This window comes from Zootoca vivipara, chromosome 9, assembly GCF_965207765.1.
Source record: "Zootoca vivipara chromosome 9, rZooViv2.hap1.1, whole genome shotgun sequence".
Taxonomy (NCBI): Eukaryota; Metazoa; Chordata; class Lepidosauria; order Squamata; family Lacertidae; genus Zootoca; species Zootoca vivipara.
Genome location: NC_142592.1, coordinates 60,126,126 through 60,143,741, shown reverse-complemented (window position 1 = coordinate 60,143,741; position 17,616 = coordinate 60,126,126). Strand labels below are relative to the sequence as shown.

The following is a 17,616-nucleotide window of genomic DNA, read 5'->3' as shown; positions in this document are numbered from 1 at the left end:
TGGTGGCACTCGGGGCATACCGCCCCACCACACCCCCCTTCCTCGGTCCCTGGTCTGTGGCAGCTCGACCTAGGCTTCTCTAAAGAGCAAAGCTGGGTGATATATTGATATATTGTCCCAAACCAGTTTGAAGTCCATATTGTGATATCGGTTTCACAGTTTTTGACTGGGCAATATATCGCGAACCATGATGTGTATTACGGTTGGGCAATATATTGTCCAAAACTAGTTTTAAGTCCATATCATGATATTGGTTTCATAATTTTTGGCCTGGCAATATATTGCGAATCATGATGTGTGTGTGTGATACAGAAATCACAATGTGGGTGAAACCTTGAAGCCAGCCAATGCCTTTATATAATAGCCCCATCCTTTTTTCAGACAATGTGATATATCAGAATATTGCAATGTTTAGCTGGTGGTATATCACAAAGTTGAAAACCAGATATTGCCCAGCCCTACTGTTCGTAGGTACATAGTTACATCCTTATTTTAGACATCATGATATATTGGTATATCACGATAGTTAGCTGGTGATATATCACAATGTTGAAAGCTGGATGTTACCCAGCCCTGCTGAAGAGCAGTATATTTTAAGAGTAAGAAAGCAGAGAGATTGGATCAAGCTCAACTTTATGGCTCACCTGGACTTGAACCCAGGTCTCCCTGATCCAAACACAGTGGAAGAGAGCATAGAAATGGTGTCACCTGGGGAGAGTTTTAGAGGCCCACATTTGGTTCCTTGCCTCAGCATTGAACTTTTAGCTCTGTCCCGATTGTAGCTGCTTTAGTGGCACAATACAGTAATTAAGGGATATTAGTCTTTAAATAATTCCAAAGAGAACAAAATGAAAAAAAACCCTTTCCCCTTTTCTGGATTACCTTTAGAACTGAAATCAGAGAGCACTAAACGAATGATAATTTGCGCGCCTCCTGTGAGTGATTGAAGATTGAATCAAATTTTAACTAGATTCTATTTTGTAAATCCCTCAGGATGACATAATTACAATTCCACACATACATTAATTAGCAGTACACATCTATTTCATAGAGTTTAGCAAGTTTAAAATGGCTTTCATTGTCTGCAGAGCGTCTGCTCCTCCACGGCTAAAAAGGAAATAAGCCCGATATTTGAAATAGCGGGAATTAAATTGACTTCATTAGAGGGACAATTTTCCTTTAAAGTTAATATCTGCTTAGTCTGGAGCCCCAAGGTCAAACCCACGCAAGGATGCTCCCAGTTAAGGATTTGAGGAACTTCAAAATCAATGGAAAGTATACAGCGGCTTGAGGGAAGCAGCACTGAGGAGACTCTCCTACCAACTTTGCCTTCCTTTGACTGGCAACTAATTCAGAGACTCATTCTGAAGCGGAGAAGAAGGAGAAGGAGTTCACAAGGGGGAAATATGGGAAGGACTCGACCTAGCGGCCCAAGACATTTGGTTGCCTGAAGCAAGAAGCAAGAGACGACGTCCTCCCGTTCCTCTAAAGCCTTATATAGCTTGGGACCCCTTGGGGGGGGGGAATCTGTCAGTTTATAGTTTCTGTCAGTTGCTCTCCCTCCACCAGATTTAAATTCAATCCTGGCCCAAATGGATCGGGAATCTAACTGAGCATAAAGGAGATTTTCACTTCCAAAAAAAGTTCCAGGACCTTCAATGAACAATGGCAGCCCTGCATGAAGAACAAGGATGAGTGAATTGGTCTGTTTCAGGTTCTCTCCATTTCTACGTTTGCCAATCTTAGGTTCAATTATCTGTATTACTACGGTATGTGATTTTGTTAAAACTCACTAAAATGCATCCATGTTCTTGCCTAGTCAGGTAACTATTCCAGAGTGTCAGCAGAGGGCACTGTTTGGAAAGACCTGGTTGGTAGTGGCACATGCCCTGTGGAACACCCTCCTACCAGATGTCAAAGAAAAAACATCTACCAGACTTTTAGAAGACATCTGAAGGCAGCCCTGTTTAGGGAAGCTTTTAATGTTTAACAGACCATTGTATTTTAATATTTTGTTGGAAGCCGCCCAGATTGGCTGGGGAAACCCAGCCAGATGGGTGGGGTATAAATAATAAATTATTATTATTATTATTATTATTATTATTATTATTATTATTATTATTATTATTTTGGTGGGGCACTTAGAGAAGGGTATCTAATCATGACCTCAAGGCACCTGTGGAAAGGAGATCCTTCATGAACCAAGATCCCAAACCATGAAGTGCTTTAATGCTAAAAACCAGCATTTTGAACTTAGCTTGGAAACAAACCATGGCCTTTGCCTGGCCTTCTACAAAGATAGCCAAATTCCTACCCTTCTATCTAGACATGGAAATGGAAGAATGGGAATGCAACCTACAAGTTAAGAGACTGCTGGCCGTGTTTCTGCAACTTAATATGATGATGATGATGATGATGATGATGATGATGATGATGATGATGATATGCGTTTCCCTGCCCTGTGTTAGATAAAAGTTTGTCATCAAGTGAAACTTCTGAAGAATTTTGAAAGCAGTCTGAATAATTTCGCTTTGACCACCAAAATGAAGAGGTCAGAAGCATTGGGGTGGCAGATTCACAAAACAGAATTGGACTTCGAAATGAATTGGAAGACTCTTGCTGGGAAACAAACCTAGAGAAGTTTGAAGCAGCTATTGCGGTTTCAGTAAGGCTGGCAAAATTTCTCACACTTATCTAACCAGCAGATATTTTATGTCCATGACCATGTCCACATGTCACAGTAAACCACAAGCCTTGGTTTAATCTGAATGAACAGTACTTTTGCATGTTGCGAAATCACTCCTTCCTTGAGGCAAGAGCAAGATACCATTACTAAATCAGCTCTCGTTGTTTGTTTCTCTCCAAACAAACCCTTATTGTTAAATTCATTCTTTGCTAGACAAGAAACAAACCATGGGCACTGATTCACATGCCATGTTAAGCCATGGTTTATGGTTTGCATGCGAAGAGAGCCTATTTTTTGTATGTTGCTTTAAACCCATCTTCTTCTTACTACAGTCCGGACGAGTCCGGATGAAATTGAAATCCTGTGATTTGACCTTTGTCTGGCCTGGGAGGGCTGCAATTCGCATAACAATTTCCTTTTGTTCTTTGTTTGGCGTTATTAATACAACATGAGCCTCGAATTAATCAGGGGTAGTGTGTTGTTGCATTCCGCTCCCCCCTTCTCTCTCTCTCTCTCTCTCTCTCTCTCTCTCTCTCTCTCTCTCTCTCTCTCTCTCTCTCTCTCTCTCTCTCTCTCTCATATCCTTGGGTTTTCATTTGGTTTATATAGTGGAAATATTTCTCTGCTTAATTGGGTTGACATCTTTAGAGCCTAATCAATATCTTGAGAGTCCACAGCAAGGGTGGGGAACCTCAGGTTCTGGAGCTGAATACGGCCCCCAACACATCTTCTTATCTGGCCCTGAAAACTCTCCGCAGGCCACATGTCTTACTGGCTCTGTTTCTGCCTTCCTGCCTGCCTGCCTGTGTCCTTTATGCCAATCCCTGTTGCCTGCCTGAATGGAAGACAGAGGGGTGTGTGTGTGTGTGTGTGTGTGTGTGTGTGTGTGTGTGTGTAGAAACCAGCCTACTGTACAAAGCTGAAATTTGCATTTGTTGCAACACCCCCTTTTTACTTCTGACCCCGCCCACCATTAATATGTGGCCCCTCAAAAGTCACCCGGAAGGTAATGCAGCCCTCAAGCAGAAAAATGCAAGCCTCCCAAAACCGAATCCACCACCTTAAAACAACCAGCAGGGGCAGCACATTGCCAGCGTCCCTGTCCCAAATAATTTCCCCCTTGTTCAGCAGAAGAATGGGTCACTGATAGCTATAAAAATATCCTTTCAATGGGTCTTGGGGATTTCTGCGTGTGTTTCCCTAGGAAGGAACAGAAGACAAGGCATTCCATTCAGCCAAAAGGGGACTGAGTGCATCAAAAAAGCAGCCAGGGTTTCTCCCTCCCCCCCTTCCCCATTCCTGCCCTCCCCAACACAATAGCTCAGAAAACAAAAGGCAGATTATTAGGTTTAAGTATGTTAGCTTGTTCTTCACATGCCCCCCCCCGCCCGTCCAGCACATCTGGCGACCATGTGTGGCAAACGCTAATTAAGACTTTCCTAAGTGAGCTACAATTAGTTACGACTGCTGTTTAGTTCTCCCGGGCCCGTAGCGAGGAAATAAAACAAAACCTTCCCTTTACTGTTATACGGAAATCTCCCGGCCCTCCCCTCTGACCCAAGCCCAAGGGATTCTCCCTCATCATCACGCTGCTGAAATTAAAACAGAAAAGTGTAAGCAGATACTTTAAGGCTCTCTTCCGCCTGATTTTCTCCCCTCCCCCTCTTTTTTTAAAGAAAAAAAAGAAACCCAGCATTTTATTCATTTTGATTGAGTGCAACAGGCAGGCAACAGTGTGTCTATGATCCTTCTAACAAAAGGAAATTGTTAAACAGATGTCCATATTCTACTCTTCACCCCACCTCCCCTCGACTGATAATATTAGAGACACAGCAGTTTTTATCTACTCCTGCACCATGTGTGCGTGTCGTATATATAATAGAAGGGGGGGGGGGTTGTCAAAATTATCGGAATAAACTGTACAGAGAAAGGATGCAGACTGTACACAATTATGACTCTCTCAAGGACCACACATTTTTATTTACCTTTGGCCATTTCTTCCCTCCACAGATCAAGCTCTTTCCAGAGCTGTTTGAAAAATTTAACAACAAGCGGCATTTATTTTACTGCTTATCTGAACTTTCAACAAGCTCCGTCCCCAAAAAAGCTCTGCATTGGGGAGGTAAACCGACAAGAACAACAAAATATTTAAGGCGCAATCCGCCTGAAAACTCCATGCATTTCAGTCTCGTTTAATTTCAGCCAGAGATTTATGCACATGCTTAAATCTCTGCTAGGCATCAGGACTTCAAAAAAGTTTTGAACCAAGGCCAGATGATGGATTGTATCCTGTACTAGCTTTACTCAGAGAAGACCCACTGATAATGATAGCAGTGGCTAACTTAGGGCCTTTTATTTCAATCGGTCTTCTCTGAGTAGTACTTAGTTGGCTAAAACCTCATATTTTGCTCCAAAAGGTCATCCACGAATGAAAATTTATGTTGCCAAGTCAATGTCTTTGTTTTTTTTTCCCCAGTGGGGATGTGGCAGCCTGAATGCTGAATTCTTCTACTCTCCACCACTTTCCCCATCATCTACCAGGGGCTTAAAAAATATAGTTGCAATCAAACCAGAACTGTGCACAGTACGCCATAGATTTGTATAACGGCATTATGATATTGGCAGTATCGTTTTCAGTTCCTTTCTTAATGATCTCTAGCATGGAATTCACCTTCCATTCACAGCTATTGCACTCTGGGTCAACATCTCCATCGAGGTATCTAGCCCCCTCCCAACTCCAGGATCTTGTTCCTAAACAGCAGGGCTGGCCCAAGGCATTTCAGCACCTGAGGCAAACCCCAAACGGGGCGTGCACCCACTCCCCTCCAGGGAAGAAGGGGCAAGTGAAGATTGTTATCAGGAACAAGGCATGAGGAGGAAGATTGACATTGGCATCTGCTGCCCCTGGGGATCCTGCCACCTGAGGTCAACTCAGTTAGCCTCATGGTATATACCCTGATAAACAGACATGTTTAAGATTGCATTACAGTGGTACCTCTACTTACAAATAACTCTACTTACGAATTTTTCTACTTACAAATGGAGCTCCGTCCGCCATCTTGGATGCAGTTTAGATAGGATTTTTTCTACTTACAAATTTTTAGATAGGGTTGCTTCGATTTACGAATTTTTTCTCCCAATGCATTCCTATGGGATTCGACTTACAATTTTTTTCTACTTACAAATGTGCGTTTGGAACGCATTAAATTCGTAAGTAGAGGTACCACTGTATTTGAACAGGGCTCTGCTTAATTGTGCAAAAGATTATGTTTTCTGATTAAAAAATAATAATAATGCAGATTTCTAAACATACAAGCACAAAAGCATCTGCGAGATGTGGAGTAACAGGCAGAAGGAGGAACAAAGGGCATTTTAAAGCATGTTTAGGATTTTTCTGTAGGAGCCAACCTGGTGCCCTCTAGTTCTCCATTTATTATTTTTTATTATTCATTACATTTATATACTGCCTTTTTCTTCCAAGGAACTCCTCATTTAATCTCCACAAGAACCCTGGGAAGTAGGTTAGGCCGAGAGGCAGTCACTGGCCCAAGGTCACCCTGTGAGCTTCATGGCTGAGTAGGGATTCAAACCCTGGTCTCATAGGTCCTAGTCTAACACTCTAACCATTACACCACACTGGGTCTCTAAGTAGGGATAAGAGAATCGGGTGGTGTCTGTTCCCTTCAGTATCTAATTTTTCCAATCTTCAGTTCTCCACATTTCCACTACTTCAGCTTGCAAATTTTATTTTGGGGGGGAATAAAGCCCTCCTGAAAATTCACCTGTGTTTTAGTGTGAATTTTCCTAAACAGATTATATTTAGTGCAATTTTGCCTAATATACATACATTGCTAAGCAATTTCCCCTGATACAATGCATACATATATCTTTCTTTGTATACATTTCTTGGCTGGCAGACTGAATTGGAAAATTTGGAGAGGTGTGAATTTTAAGGCTGGCTGCATTTCGGTTTGGGTGGTTTTTGGGGAAAGTGCAATTTTAGGTAGGTTTTGCCTTTAAATGTGAAATGAACTGCATTTCTTCCCCAGTTCCTTACTTCTGAGCATATTTATACACATTCATTTTCTATTTTAAAAAAATCTAACCAGTGTGAAATAATATGGGTATATGCAAAAACACACACTGTAAAAGTCAGACTTTCCAACTCAACACAGGGGGGGGAGGGGGGTTACATCTGGGGTGCCCTGTGCTCACAACAACCACTGTCCCTAAACACTTTACACCCCCACATTGTTTTGAACCTATGAAGAGACCTTATATATTTTGGGATTGCTTTGGGAAAGTGCACGTTTAAAGCCATGTGCACATCTGCACTCTGAAATACAGAGGGCTGGATCCAGGCAAAGCTAGTTGCGCTTTGTACCCAGCAAAATCAACGGGGCTTAAGTTTCCACGAACTTTTCACACTGATTTCAGTGGTACCTAAGCGCCACTAACTCAATCTGCAGCCAGCCCAGGAGCAAATTGAGCCGTGATATTATAGTCTGCCCTTCTGCACCGTCTTCCCTGCCAGTTCAGTGAGGATTAAATCAAATGGGCACTGCAGATGATAGAGAACTGAATGTCGACCCAGATTTCTCCAAATGTCAACCCAGTGTGCAGCAGCTGCGATGAAGACAAATTCCATGTTAGAGATCATTCGAAAAAGGGATTGAGAATAAAAACTGCCAGCGTCATAATGCCGTTGTACAAATCTGGGATGCAAGCACACTTGTTGGAATATACCGTGCACAGTTTTGGTCTCCCGCAACTTGCAAAGGATATTGTAGAGCTGGGAAAGGTGCAGAAGAGGGCGACCAAAATTATTAAGGGGCTGGAGCAACTCTCCCCTATGAGGAAAGGTGACAAAGTTTTGGGCTTTTTACGTCAGGGGGAAAGGCAAGTAAGGGGGGCGATGAAAGAGGTGTAGAAAAACTCTATGCGACTTAGAGAAAGTGAGTAAGGATATGCTTCTCTCCCTCTCGTAATACCAGAACCTGGGGTCAGCCAAAGAAAGTGGGAGATTATGGACAGACAAAAGGAAGTCTTCATGTGGAATTCAGTGTCACAAGCTGCAGTGATGACCACTGCCAGCTTAAAGGTAAAGGGACCCCTGACCATTAGGTCCAGTCGTGACTGACTCTGGGGTTGCGCGCTCATCTCGCATCATTGGCCGAGGGAGCCAACGTACAGCTTCCAGGTCATGTGGCCAGCATGACAAAGCCGCTTCTGGCAAACCAGAGCAGCAAATGGAAACGCCGTTTACCTTCCCGCTGTAGCAGTTCCTATTTATCCACCTGCATTTTGACGTGCTTTCGAACTGCTAGGTTGGCAGGAGCTGGGACCAAGCAACGGGAGCTCCCCCCGTCACAGGGATTCAAACCGCCGACCTTCTGATCAGCAAGCCCTAGGCTCAGTGGTTTAACCACAGCGCCACCTGGGTCCCTTACTGCCAGCTTGGGTGGCTTCAAAATGGGTTTAAACAAATTCATGGAGTGATCAGTGCTATCAGTGGCTACCAGCCACCACGGCTATACATTAACTTCAGTAACGGAAACATTATGCCTCTGAATACCAGACCCTGCAAGTGTCCCTATTTTCCAGGGACAATCTCAGGTTTACAGAAGTCTCTAAGTTTCTGATTTGGTCCCAGAATGCCCTGCTTTTCCTTAGGATGTTCCTATTTTCATTAGAGAAATGTTGGAGGGTATGGAGTTTTGCAACTCCAAGGAGATACAAACCTTTAGAAGACATCTGAAGGGAGCCCTGTATAGGAAAGTTTTTAATGTTTAATGTTTTATTATGCTTTTATATATGTCGGAAGGCACCCAGAGTGGCTGGGGCAACCGAGTCAGATGGGTAGGGTATTATTCTTATTCCTATTCTGGAACAGGACACCCCTATTTTCATCGGAGAAATATCAGAAGGTATGGAATACAAGTTGTTGGGGAGAGCACTGTTGTGCAGATGCCATGCATTTAGGCTTCCCACAGGTATCTGGCTGGCCAGTGTGAGAATTGGATGCTAGACAAGTTGGCCTTGGGTCTGATCCAGCAAAGCTATTCTTTATGTTTTTGTGCACTAAAATGCTTCTGCTTGAAAACCTGGCTACAAATGCACCCATGGAAAGGCACACTAGGAAAGTGTTTTCCAAAGTAATTATTCTTTACCACATTATTGCTAATATTATATGATTTTGCAAATTGATCTGCATTCTGCATGAATGTGCCCTTCTATTAGAAACAAACACATGCATGCATATCCCAATTTACTTCCCTACACTCAACACATTTTTCAGTTAACAGATTTCAGAAGCGGACAAGCTACTTACACAGCTGAGGATTTAATTTCAACAACCCCCCCCTTTTCCCCTTCCTGTCAAATACAAACTTTGCCCAAAGCTAATTTTATTTATGATGAATATGATCAACTTACTTTCACGAATCATTGCTGTACAAACCTGAAGGAAGAGATGGTGCTAATGTGTGAATAATTGTTGACACAATTAAGCACCCAGCTCTATGCCTGTTAAACAGCTTCCAGCAGTAAAATTCTCCAGTAGTTTAAAGGGATAGTCAATTCATTTCGGAGTGCAGAGAAAAAGGGGGAGTTCTTTTATTGACTTGGTGTTTTGAGGGGGTTCTGAATGGGCCCATATATGGCACCTCAACCCTGCATCGCTGAGAAATGGGGGTCTCGCCGTGGATAATGGCTACATATTGAGTCAGACGCTTACCGTTTAGAGACTCAGTAAACAGAAGGCTCACCCCTTGACCTTCCTTTGCAGAGACTGTCTGGTTCATAACCTGCCAGGGACTTCCGCCTACCTAATGACCTCTTTGTGAATTGGTGGGATTGCTCTAAATTAGCCTTCCTTCCGACAGCCTTGCAAAAAGGAGGAATCAGCAGCCTAGTCTGGATTGCAACACGAAGCTTGCGGGCGGGCGGGGGGTTAGGTGGGTGCCGTCGTCATGTTGAAATAAACCCTCTTAGTTTGAAGCAGATCAAAAGTTGTGGAAAAATAAAAACTCTCATTTCTGCGCCAGAAAAAAAAGTATTGTTTCTGCTCCAGTCTCTGTTGGGCAAGGCTTCAGAAGTTGATGAACTTCTCACGCTGGTGACGGGAAGAACTAGTCACTGCAGCCCAGCCCTCTCCACACATTGCATGCTTGTTGACCGACAGCCTTGGCCGAATTGCTAGGTGAATGATATGAACAACGTCCATACAAAGACCACTGAATTCCATGTTTTGGGCAAATAACTTGCTATGTAAGGTGAGAGAGGAGAGGTAATGCAGAACCCAGGGCCATGAAAAAATCCTGTATGAAATAGCCAGTTATCTACATTCTCTCTCTCTCTCTCTCTCTCTCTCTCTCTCTCTCTCTCTCTCTCTCTCTCTGCCATGCCCTTAAATGCACTGGATTCTGTCATAGTCTAACCTGGGAGTGGTGAACTGGATCTGGTCGGTGGATCAGATGGTTTTCTGCCCCACCCCTTATGAATCAAATTCGATAGCTGGGTGGAGTCACTCACTTGTCCATCACCAGCCATCACGATATGACACCAGAAGCCCCTTTTTTGCCTTCAAGTGTCTTGTACAGCACTTTGAAAGGGGCCTCTCCTGACCTGACAATCCACACAAAAACACAGAGCCCAAGAAGCTCATGGTACCTTTATAGTTAATGAGAAAACCCTGGCCAAGTTCAGAGTGTTGCACTAGGGCCCTAGAGACTCAAACATGTCTTGTGTCCTGCTGGCAGAGGATAGTGTTCTGCTTCAAGGATGAAGAATCCGTGGCTCTCCAGATGGTGTTGGACTCAAACAACTCTCGCCAACCTTGACCATTGGCCATACTGGCTGCGGCTGGTGAGAGTTGGAGTCGCACAAGACCTGGAAGTCCACAGCTTCCCCATCTCTGATCCACTTGGAGGGTTGCCCAATTTTAACATAAAAACTATAAGGAGAGACAGCTGGAGCTCTGATTTTTTTGTGTTTATTGGCGAAGCATTATACCACTTAAAATAAATAAATCTCAAAGCAGTTTATATAGAAACATATTAAGAATACAACAACAACAACAACAACAACAACAACAACAACAACAACAACAATGTTGCTCATTAATGGTTTGCAGCTGAACAGCACACTGGTTCCATCCTTCCCCCCTACAGTGAGATGTATAGGGTTTCTATTTAAACTGCAATCACTCTCACGATGCATTTAACCTACACCAGAGGGTTGTTGCAACAGTGAAATAAGGGGCTGGGAACAATGAACACCACCCTGATGTCTTTTGAGGAATAGTAAGATAATAATCGAATAAATAAAAACCTCAAAGACTGCCTCTTCCCACAAGAACCTACCTGGACCCTACAATTATCATCATATAATATATAATAATAATAATAATAATAATAATAATAATAATAATAATAATAATAATATATTATTATTTATACCCTGGCCATCTGGCTGGGTTTCCCCAGCCAGGTCCTTCTCTGTGTGCCTCCTTCAAATCAGTCTCAGGGCTTCCAAATAATCCTGGGTATTGTAGTTCACCCTCTACAGGAGTAGGATTTCCAGCTCCTTTAACAACTACAGTTCCCAGGGTTCTTTGGGGGAAGCCACGTGTGGATGTGTCCATTGTCATCTTCTTATGCACCAGGGTTTGGGAGTCTTAACACTGACCGTACTGCAATATCATTTATGTTCAGTTTTTGGTGCTCATTTTTTTAGTGTGGTGGGATAGAATTCATCCTTTTCAGGCTTGGACGAACACCTTTAGAAACCTTTTGCTTTATTTTAGGCTGATTAAGTGTATTTGTTGTTGTTGTTTTTAATGTTGCCAAGTTGTTTGGAAGCTTAAAATATTCTGCAGGTTGCTTTGAGATAATTCTGTAGAAAGTGACGAATAAATATGGGGAAAGGCTATGTGAAGCTCAGTGGCAGAGTTTTCCATGAAGAAGTCCCTGGGTTCAATCCCTGAAATCTCCAGGTAGAGCTGGGAATGTCCACCTGCCTGATGCCCTCGGAGGCTCCTACCATTCAGAATAGAGAGAACTGAGCTAGATGGAACAAGGATCTAACTTAGAACAGTCTCCCATGTTCCAAATAAAGAAAAAGAAGGCAGCTCCTATGAAGCAAGGCCATGCCACTTCAGCTCACACAAACATACACCCAGCCTTTAGCCGCAGAAAAAATGACGTCCCAACTTTCCTATGAAACTTGCAGCCTTCTGGAGAATAAGATGGCGAGACTCAGTGACATGGTCCAAGGCCACATCTGTGTCACAGCCTGAATCTGAAAATTCCCATTAGAAGCAGAGTTGCCGTGTCAGTTCTGGAATCAGATGCCAATGCTGGAATTATGACCCATGTGCCACTGTTCCAATTTGAGACCCAGCTCATGGTTCCTACAGGGGCCGTTTTTTGTTGCCAGCACAAAGGGCCATTGGATCCACCAAGCCTGTATTTTGCTCATCATAATTAACTCATTAGAAGTGCCCTCAAAGTAGATAGAGCTTTTTTTTTTTTTTTGCAATCCAAAACTGATGGGAGCATAAGTATTAAGCTAAGAGTATACTAGATCATTGGGAAGAAATATACCACCAACCTACCAATGGTAGGGCTTTTAAAAAAAATAAAATAAAATACACCCTGTGCTATTTTTCTAGAAAAAGAGGTGCCAGAACTCACCACGAACACCTCCCTCTTTCTGTTAGAAAGGTGATGGTGCCCACCTGAGAGGTGCCAGAACTGAGTTCCGGCTGGAAAAGAAAACAAAACCTTGTTTACACCTGATATGAGGCAAATGCAGACCTTTGCACTTGCTGTTGTTTGCATGTGACCTGCTGGCCTGCCCGCTTTCTCAATTGTTCTGCCAAAAGTCTTGCACATAGCAATCAAGTCTTCAGCATCCAGTTCAAAATCAGCAAAACTCTCCTCACCATTTGGCAGGTTATTGGAGACGCCATTACAGACCACTCTCTATGAAGCACGCACAAGGATAATAAAGGTAAAGGTAAAGGGACCCCTGACCATTAGGTCCAGTCATGACCGACTCTGGGGTTGCGCGCTCATCTCACATTATTGGCCAAGGGAGCCGGCGTATAGCTTCCAGGTCATGTGGCCAGCATGACAAAGCCGCTTCTGGCAAACCAGAGCAGCACATGGAAACGCTGTTTACCTTCCCGCTGTAGCGGTTCCTATTTATCTAATTGCATTTTGATGTCCTTTCGAACTGCTAGGTTGGCAGGAGCTGGGACCGAGCAACAGGAGCTCACCCCGTCACAGGGATTCGAACTGCCGACCTTCTGATCAGCAAGCCCTAGGCTCAGTGGTTTAACCACAGTGCCACCTGGGTCATATTTATCAGTTATTAGGTAGTTTTATTTTATTTTATTTTATTGTAGGTAGCTGTGTTGGTCTGCCGTAGTCGAAATAAAATAAAAAAAATTCCTTCCAGTAGCACCTTAGAGACCAACTGGTCTCTAAGGCGCTACTGGAAGGAATAATTTTATTTTGTTTCGACTTTTCTTTTAAGTCACTGATAATGCTTACTGCTTGCTGAATGGTCATCTGTATTCACAAAGAAAGGTGATGCAGTCTATAAGCTAAGAGACTGGGAATATGAATCAGTAAGGCTCAGGTTCAAATCTTTCCTGTTCTAGGAACCATGGTATGAACTTATGGTACCACGAGGCCACCACCTTGCTGCAGCTAAGCAGGTCTAGGTCTGGTCCATGCTCGGATGGGAGGGCACCTAGGAAGAACCACATGTATCTTACTTAGACCTCCTCTGGCTCCAGCACATTTCCGAGTACAATTGAAAATGTTGGTGCTGACTTTTAAAGCCCTAAACAGCCTCAGCCCTGTATAACTGAAGGAGCGTCTCCACACCCATCATTCAGCCTGGACGCTGATATCCAGCTCTGAGGGTCTTTTGGTGGTTCCCTCACTGTGAAAAGTGAAGTTACAGGGAACCAGGCAGAGGGCCTTATCGGTGGTGGCGCCGTCCCTGCGGAATGTCCTCCCATCAGATGTCAAGGAGCTAAGTAACTATAAAACCTTTAGAAGACATCTGAAGTTGGGAAGATTTTTCTTAATGTTTAATGTTTTTATATGTTTTTATATCTGTTGGAAGCCGCCCAGAGTAGCTGGCGGAACCCAGTAAGATGGGCGGGGTAAAACAGTAATAATAATAATAATAATAATAATAATAATAATAATAATAATAATGTTTCCAGGATGGAAGAAAGGTGAGATAAGGACACAAGCACAGCCTGTTGCAAGTGTCTCATCTACCGTGTTTCTCCAAAAATAAGACACCGTCTTATTTTTATTTTTCCTCAAAAAACACACACATGGTGGCTTATTTTCAGGGGATGTCTTTATTATTATTATTATTATTATTATTATTATTATTATTATTATTATTATTATTATGTATGGTACAGTTTAACCTACAAGATTAAACTGCCTAACACTATGGCTTATTTTCGGGGTATGGCTTATTTTCGGAGTATGGCATATTTGGGGGGGGGGTATGGCTTATTTTCGGAGACCAGCATCCTGTTCTCACAGCAGCCAACTAGATATCTAGTTAATAGCCATCAGGGTTAATAGCCACTGGTGTATATGTAAGAAAATAATTTAAAAAGAAATAAAAAGAAACTTGCTTAAGCAGCCATTCTTTCTCAGTCTCAGTCTCAGTCTCAGTTCCCCCATTCCCCCAGTCTTTGATAAGGGGATTATAATGCTCTCCTACCTTAAAGAGTTGTTGTGAAGATGCTAACAATATAATGTACCTGAAGTGCTTTGAATAACTGAAAGCACTGTTTAAATGTTAAGTATTATCAACACTGGCCCACTGTGTCTTCCAGAGCAGACAACATACTTTCCCCACTTTCTGCCTGAGAACGGGAGGGGGGGCAGGGGGCAGGGGGAGCAACAACTGTTGAATGCATTATGCAAGGGCAGAAACACAGGACAGACTTCATCTCCATTATATCACCCACATCTTAGAAACCCTCCCAGTAACACTTTTTGCCAAGACAACATTACCTGGGTGCTTCTTTTTCTTCTTCACCTGTGATAATGCGATGGACTACCGAGGAGCGTCACTTGCCCCAATCTCTCTTCTTCTCGCTGCTTTGTTTTTTCTGCTCCGTCACTGGGGACAGTGACAGCAGCATGAGGAGCCCGGGAAAAGTGAGAAAGGCGGATGGAAATCCCACACAGAGTGTGCTTTCTCTCCCCAGACAGGCAATGGCAGACTCTCTTGTCAAGCCAAGGCCTCACTAACCCCAGGGCCCGTCCTTTTCTTCTCTATAACAAATCAAATTTTGCAACCCAACCTTGCCACATCATTTGAGCGTATTGACACAATTGGGACTTCAACCCCAATTTTGCTTTGTGTTTTTCAAGTGGGGTTTACATAAGCAGAGAACAAGATAAAGCACGCACAATACATCGGGGGCCCTGTTGAGCGAAAAGTGAACTCCATGGTCTGCGTATCTGGAAAGCAAATCCATGGCCATCTCCAACCTGCTAGCAATGTGTAGTGGCCTATCACTCAACATCCCAAAAACCAAAGTGCAAAAAACAAGTACAAAATAACCATTCTGCACCACCACAAATCCAACTCAGTGGTGTAACGTTGGAAAATGTTGATCACTTCTCCTACCTAGGCAGTTACCTTTCCACAAGGGCCAACATTGATGCCGAAATCCAGCATCGCCTGAGCGCTGCGAGTGTGGCTTTCCCGATTGAAGTGCAGAGTGTTTGAGGACCGGGACATTCACAGGGAAACCAAAGTGCTTGTTTACAAAGCTATTGTACTACCAACCTTACTATATGCTTGTGAAACATGGACCACTTATAAACGCCATCTCCAACTCCTCGAAAGATTCCATCAACGGTGTCTCCAAAAAATTTTACACATTATTTGGGAAGACAGGCGAACTAATACCAGTGCACTGGAAGAAGCAAAGATAACTAGTGTTGAAGCAATGATTCTTCAACATCAACTTTGTTGGACTGGTCATGTTGTGCGGATGCCTGATGATCATCTTCCAAAGCAAGTACTCTATTCCGAACTAAAAAAATGGAAAGCGTAATGCTGGTGGTCAACAAAAGAGGTTTAAAGACCCTCTCAAGGCAAACCTAAAAATTGTACTATAAACACCGACAACTGGGAAACACTGGGAACAGCCTTTACCAAAGGTGTCATGGGCTTTTAAAAAACTCGATCTCAGGACGCAAGGGAGAAACATGCTAAGAGGAAGGCACGCTTGGCAAATCCACACAGTGATCAACTCGCGCCTGGAAACCATAGCTGCCAAGTTATCCCTTTTTTTAAGGGATTTTCCCTTATGCTGAATAGGCTTCCTCGCGAGAAAAGGGAAAACTTGGCAGCTATGCTGGAAACCAATGTCCCCACTGTGGAAAGATGTGTGGATCCAGAATTGGCCTCCACAGTCACTTACGGACTCATTGTTAAAACCATGTTTATGGAAGACAATCTTACTTGGCTATGAGTGATCGGCAGAGGAGGAGGAGGAGGAGGAGGAGGAGGAGGAGGAGGAGGAGGAGGAGGGACCTTCCACTACCACCCACTGATTTATTTATTTTTGAGGTTGCTATCTAGAATAATAATATTACCTTGGAATTTTGTGGAGCTTCCTATACCAGAATACCAGAGATTAATGAGGCTGTGCCTTCCTTGGAACCCACCTCTAATTTATTTATTATTATTATTATTATTATTATTATTATTATTATTATTATGGCTTCTTATCTCACTTGCAAATTCTCAACATAGGGAGTGGCTTTGTATCCACAAGTCCCACCTTGTGAATTTTGAACTCACAGGGAACATTGTGGTCACATCTGCACCATACATTTACAGACCCTCCAGGTGTCCCTATTTTCCTGGGACAGTCCTAGATTTACAGAAGTCGTCCTGGTTAACTCAAGCACACCATTGTCATGTCATTCCCAAATCACACCAGATTTCATATATCTTCCAATGGTGAAACGATTTCACCATTTACACAGATCTCACTTGATACTTTACTGCAAAAGAGGTGTCCTATTTAGCATCAAGAAACAGCATTATAAAGGTCACACACATATTTCCTTTGGATGAGGTAGCTTCTAATGACAAATGCAAATGTCAGAAGATCCTAGCAAAACTGCATTGTTCTTATGTGGAAATTCTGAGATTCCTGAGTTAGATTCCATGAGTCACTAGCATCTAAAAGGTAAAAACGGAAATTCCTGGAAAATGTAGCTGGTGGGGAATACTTCACTCTTTAATACATGTGATCTATTAGAGCTGAATTAATAAGCTATAACTAAGCAAAGATTGTTGGGATCTCACTAACTGGATTGTCATTGTTGTTACATTAAATAAACCCAAAGTGGTTAATTTAGGAAGGAAGGAAGGAAGATCCTGGGACTCAAGCTTCTGTAGATATCATGTTTTCTAGACAAGTAGGTTGACCCCAACCAGTTGATCACATGAAACGTCAACCAAGTCAAGTGGTTTTCTGAGGTTCAGAAGCAATCAAAGAACCACTTAGTCAGTCTTGCAAACTTGACTTTCACTGGGTGTGAGTTCCAGCCCACTGAAGGCCAATATTCATTACTTCCCATGAGACAATGACTTGCACCAAATGGGTCTGCAGCCCAGAGTCTCATGGCAAACTCTCCAAGTGTCCCTATTTTCCAGGGGCAGTCCCAGATTTACAGAAGCCATCCCAGTTTCTGATTTGATCCCGGAATGTCTTGCTTTTCCTTAGGACATGTTTGTTTTCATCGGAGAAATGTTGGACGGTTGCAAAAATGTGTACATCAAGCAAAAGTGCATACTTATATTAGGTGAAATTTGCACTTAACCTCTGATGAATTTTCACGAGGACTTTAACA

General features: G+C 43.0%; 1 protein-coding gene across 7 annotated transcripts in view; it reads right to left on the bottom strand.

Moving 5' to 3' along the window:
- The window catches only part of SOX5 (SRY-box transcription factor 5), a 723,673-nt gene that overhangs the window by 422,310 nt on the left and 283,747 nt on the right, over positions 1 to 17,616 (bottom strand). For 2 of the 7 annotated variants that reach the window (XM_035127885.3, XM_060279177.2), the window contains exon 1: positions 14,749 to 14,886. The exons of 4 other annotated variants lie outside the window; for them this stretch is intronic. The gene's annotated coding sequence lies outside the window, so the exon portion shown is untranslated. Of the gene's footprint in view, positions 1 to 14,748; positions 14,987 to 17,616 lie in introns of those variants that run through there. One more of the 7 variants, XM_088652472.1, reaches the window with a different exon arrangement.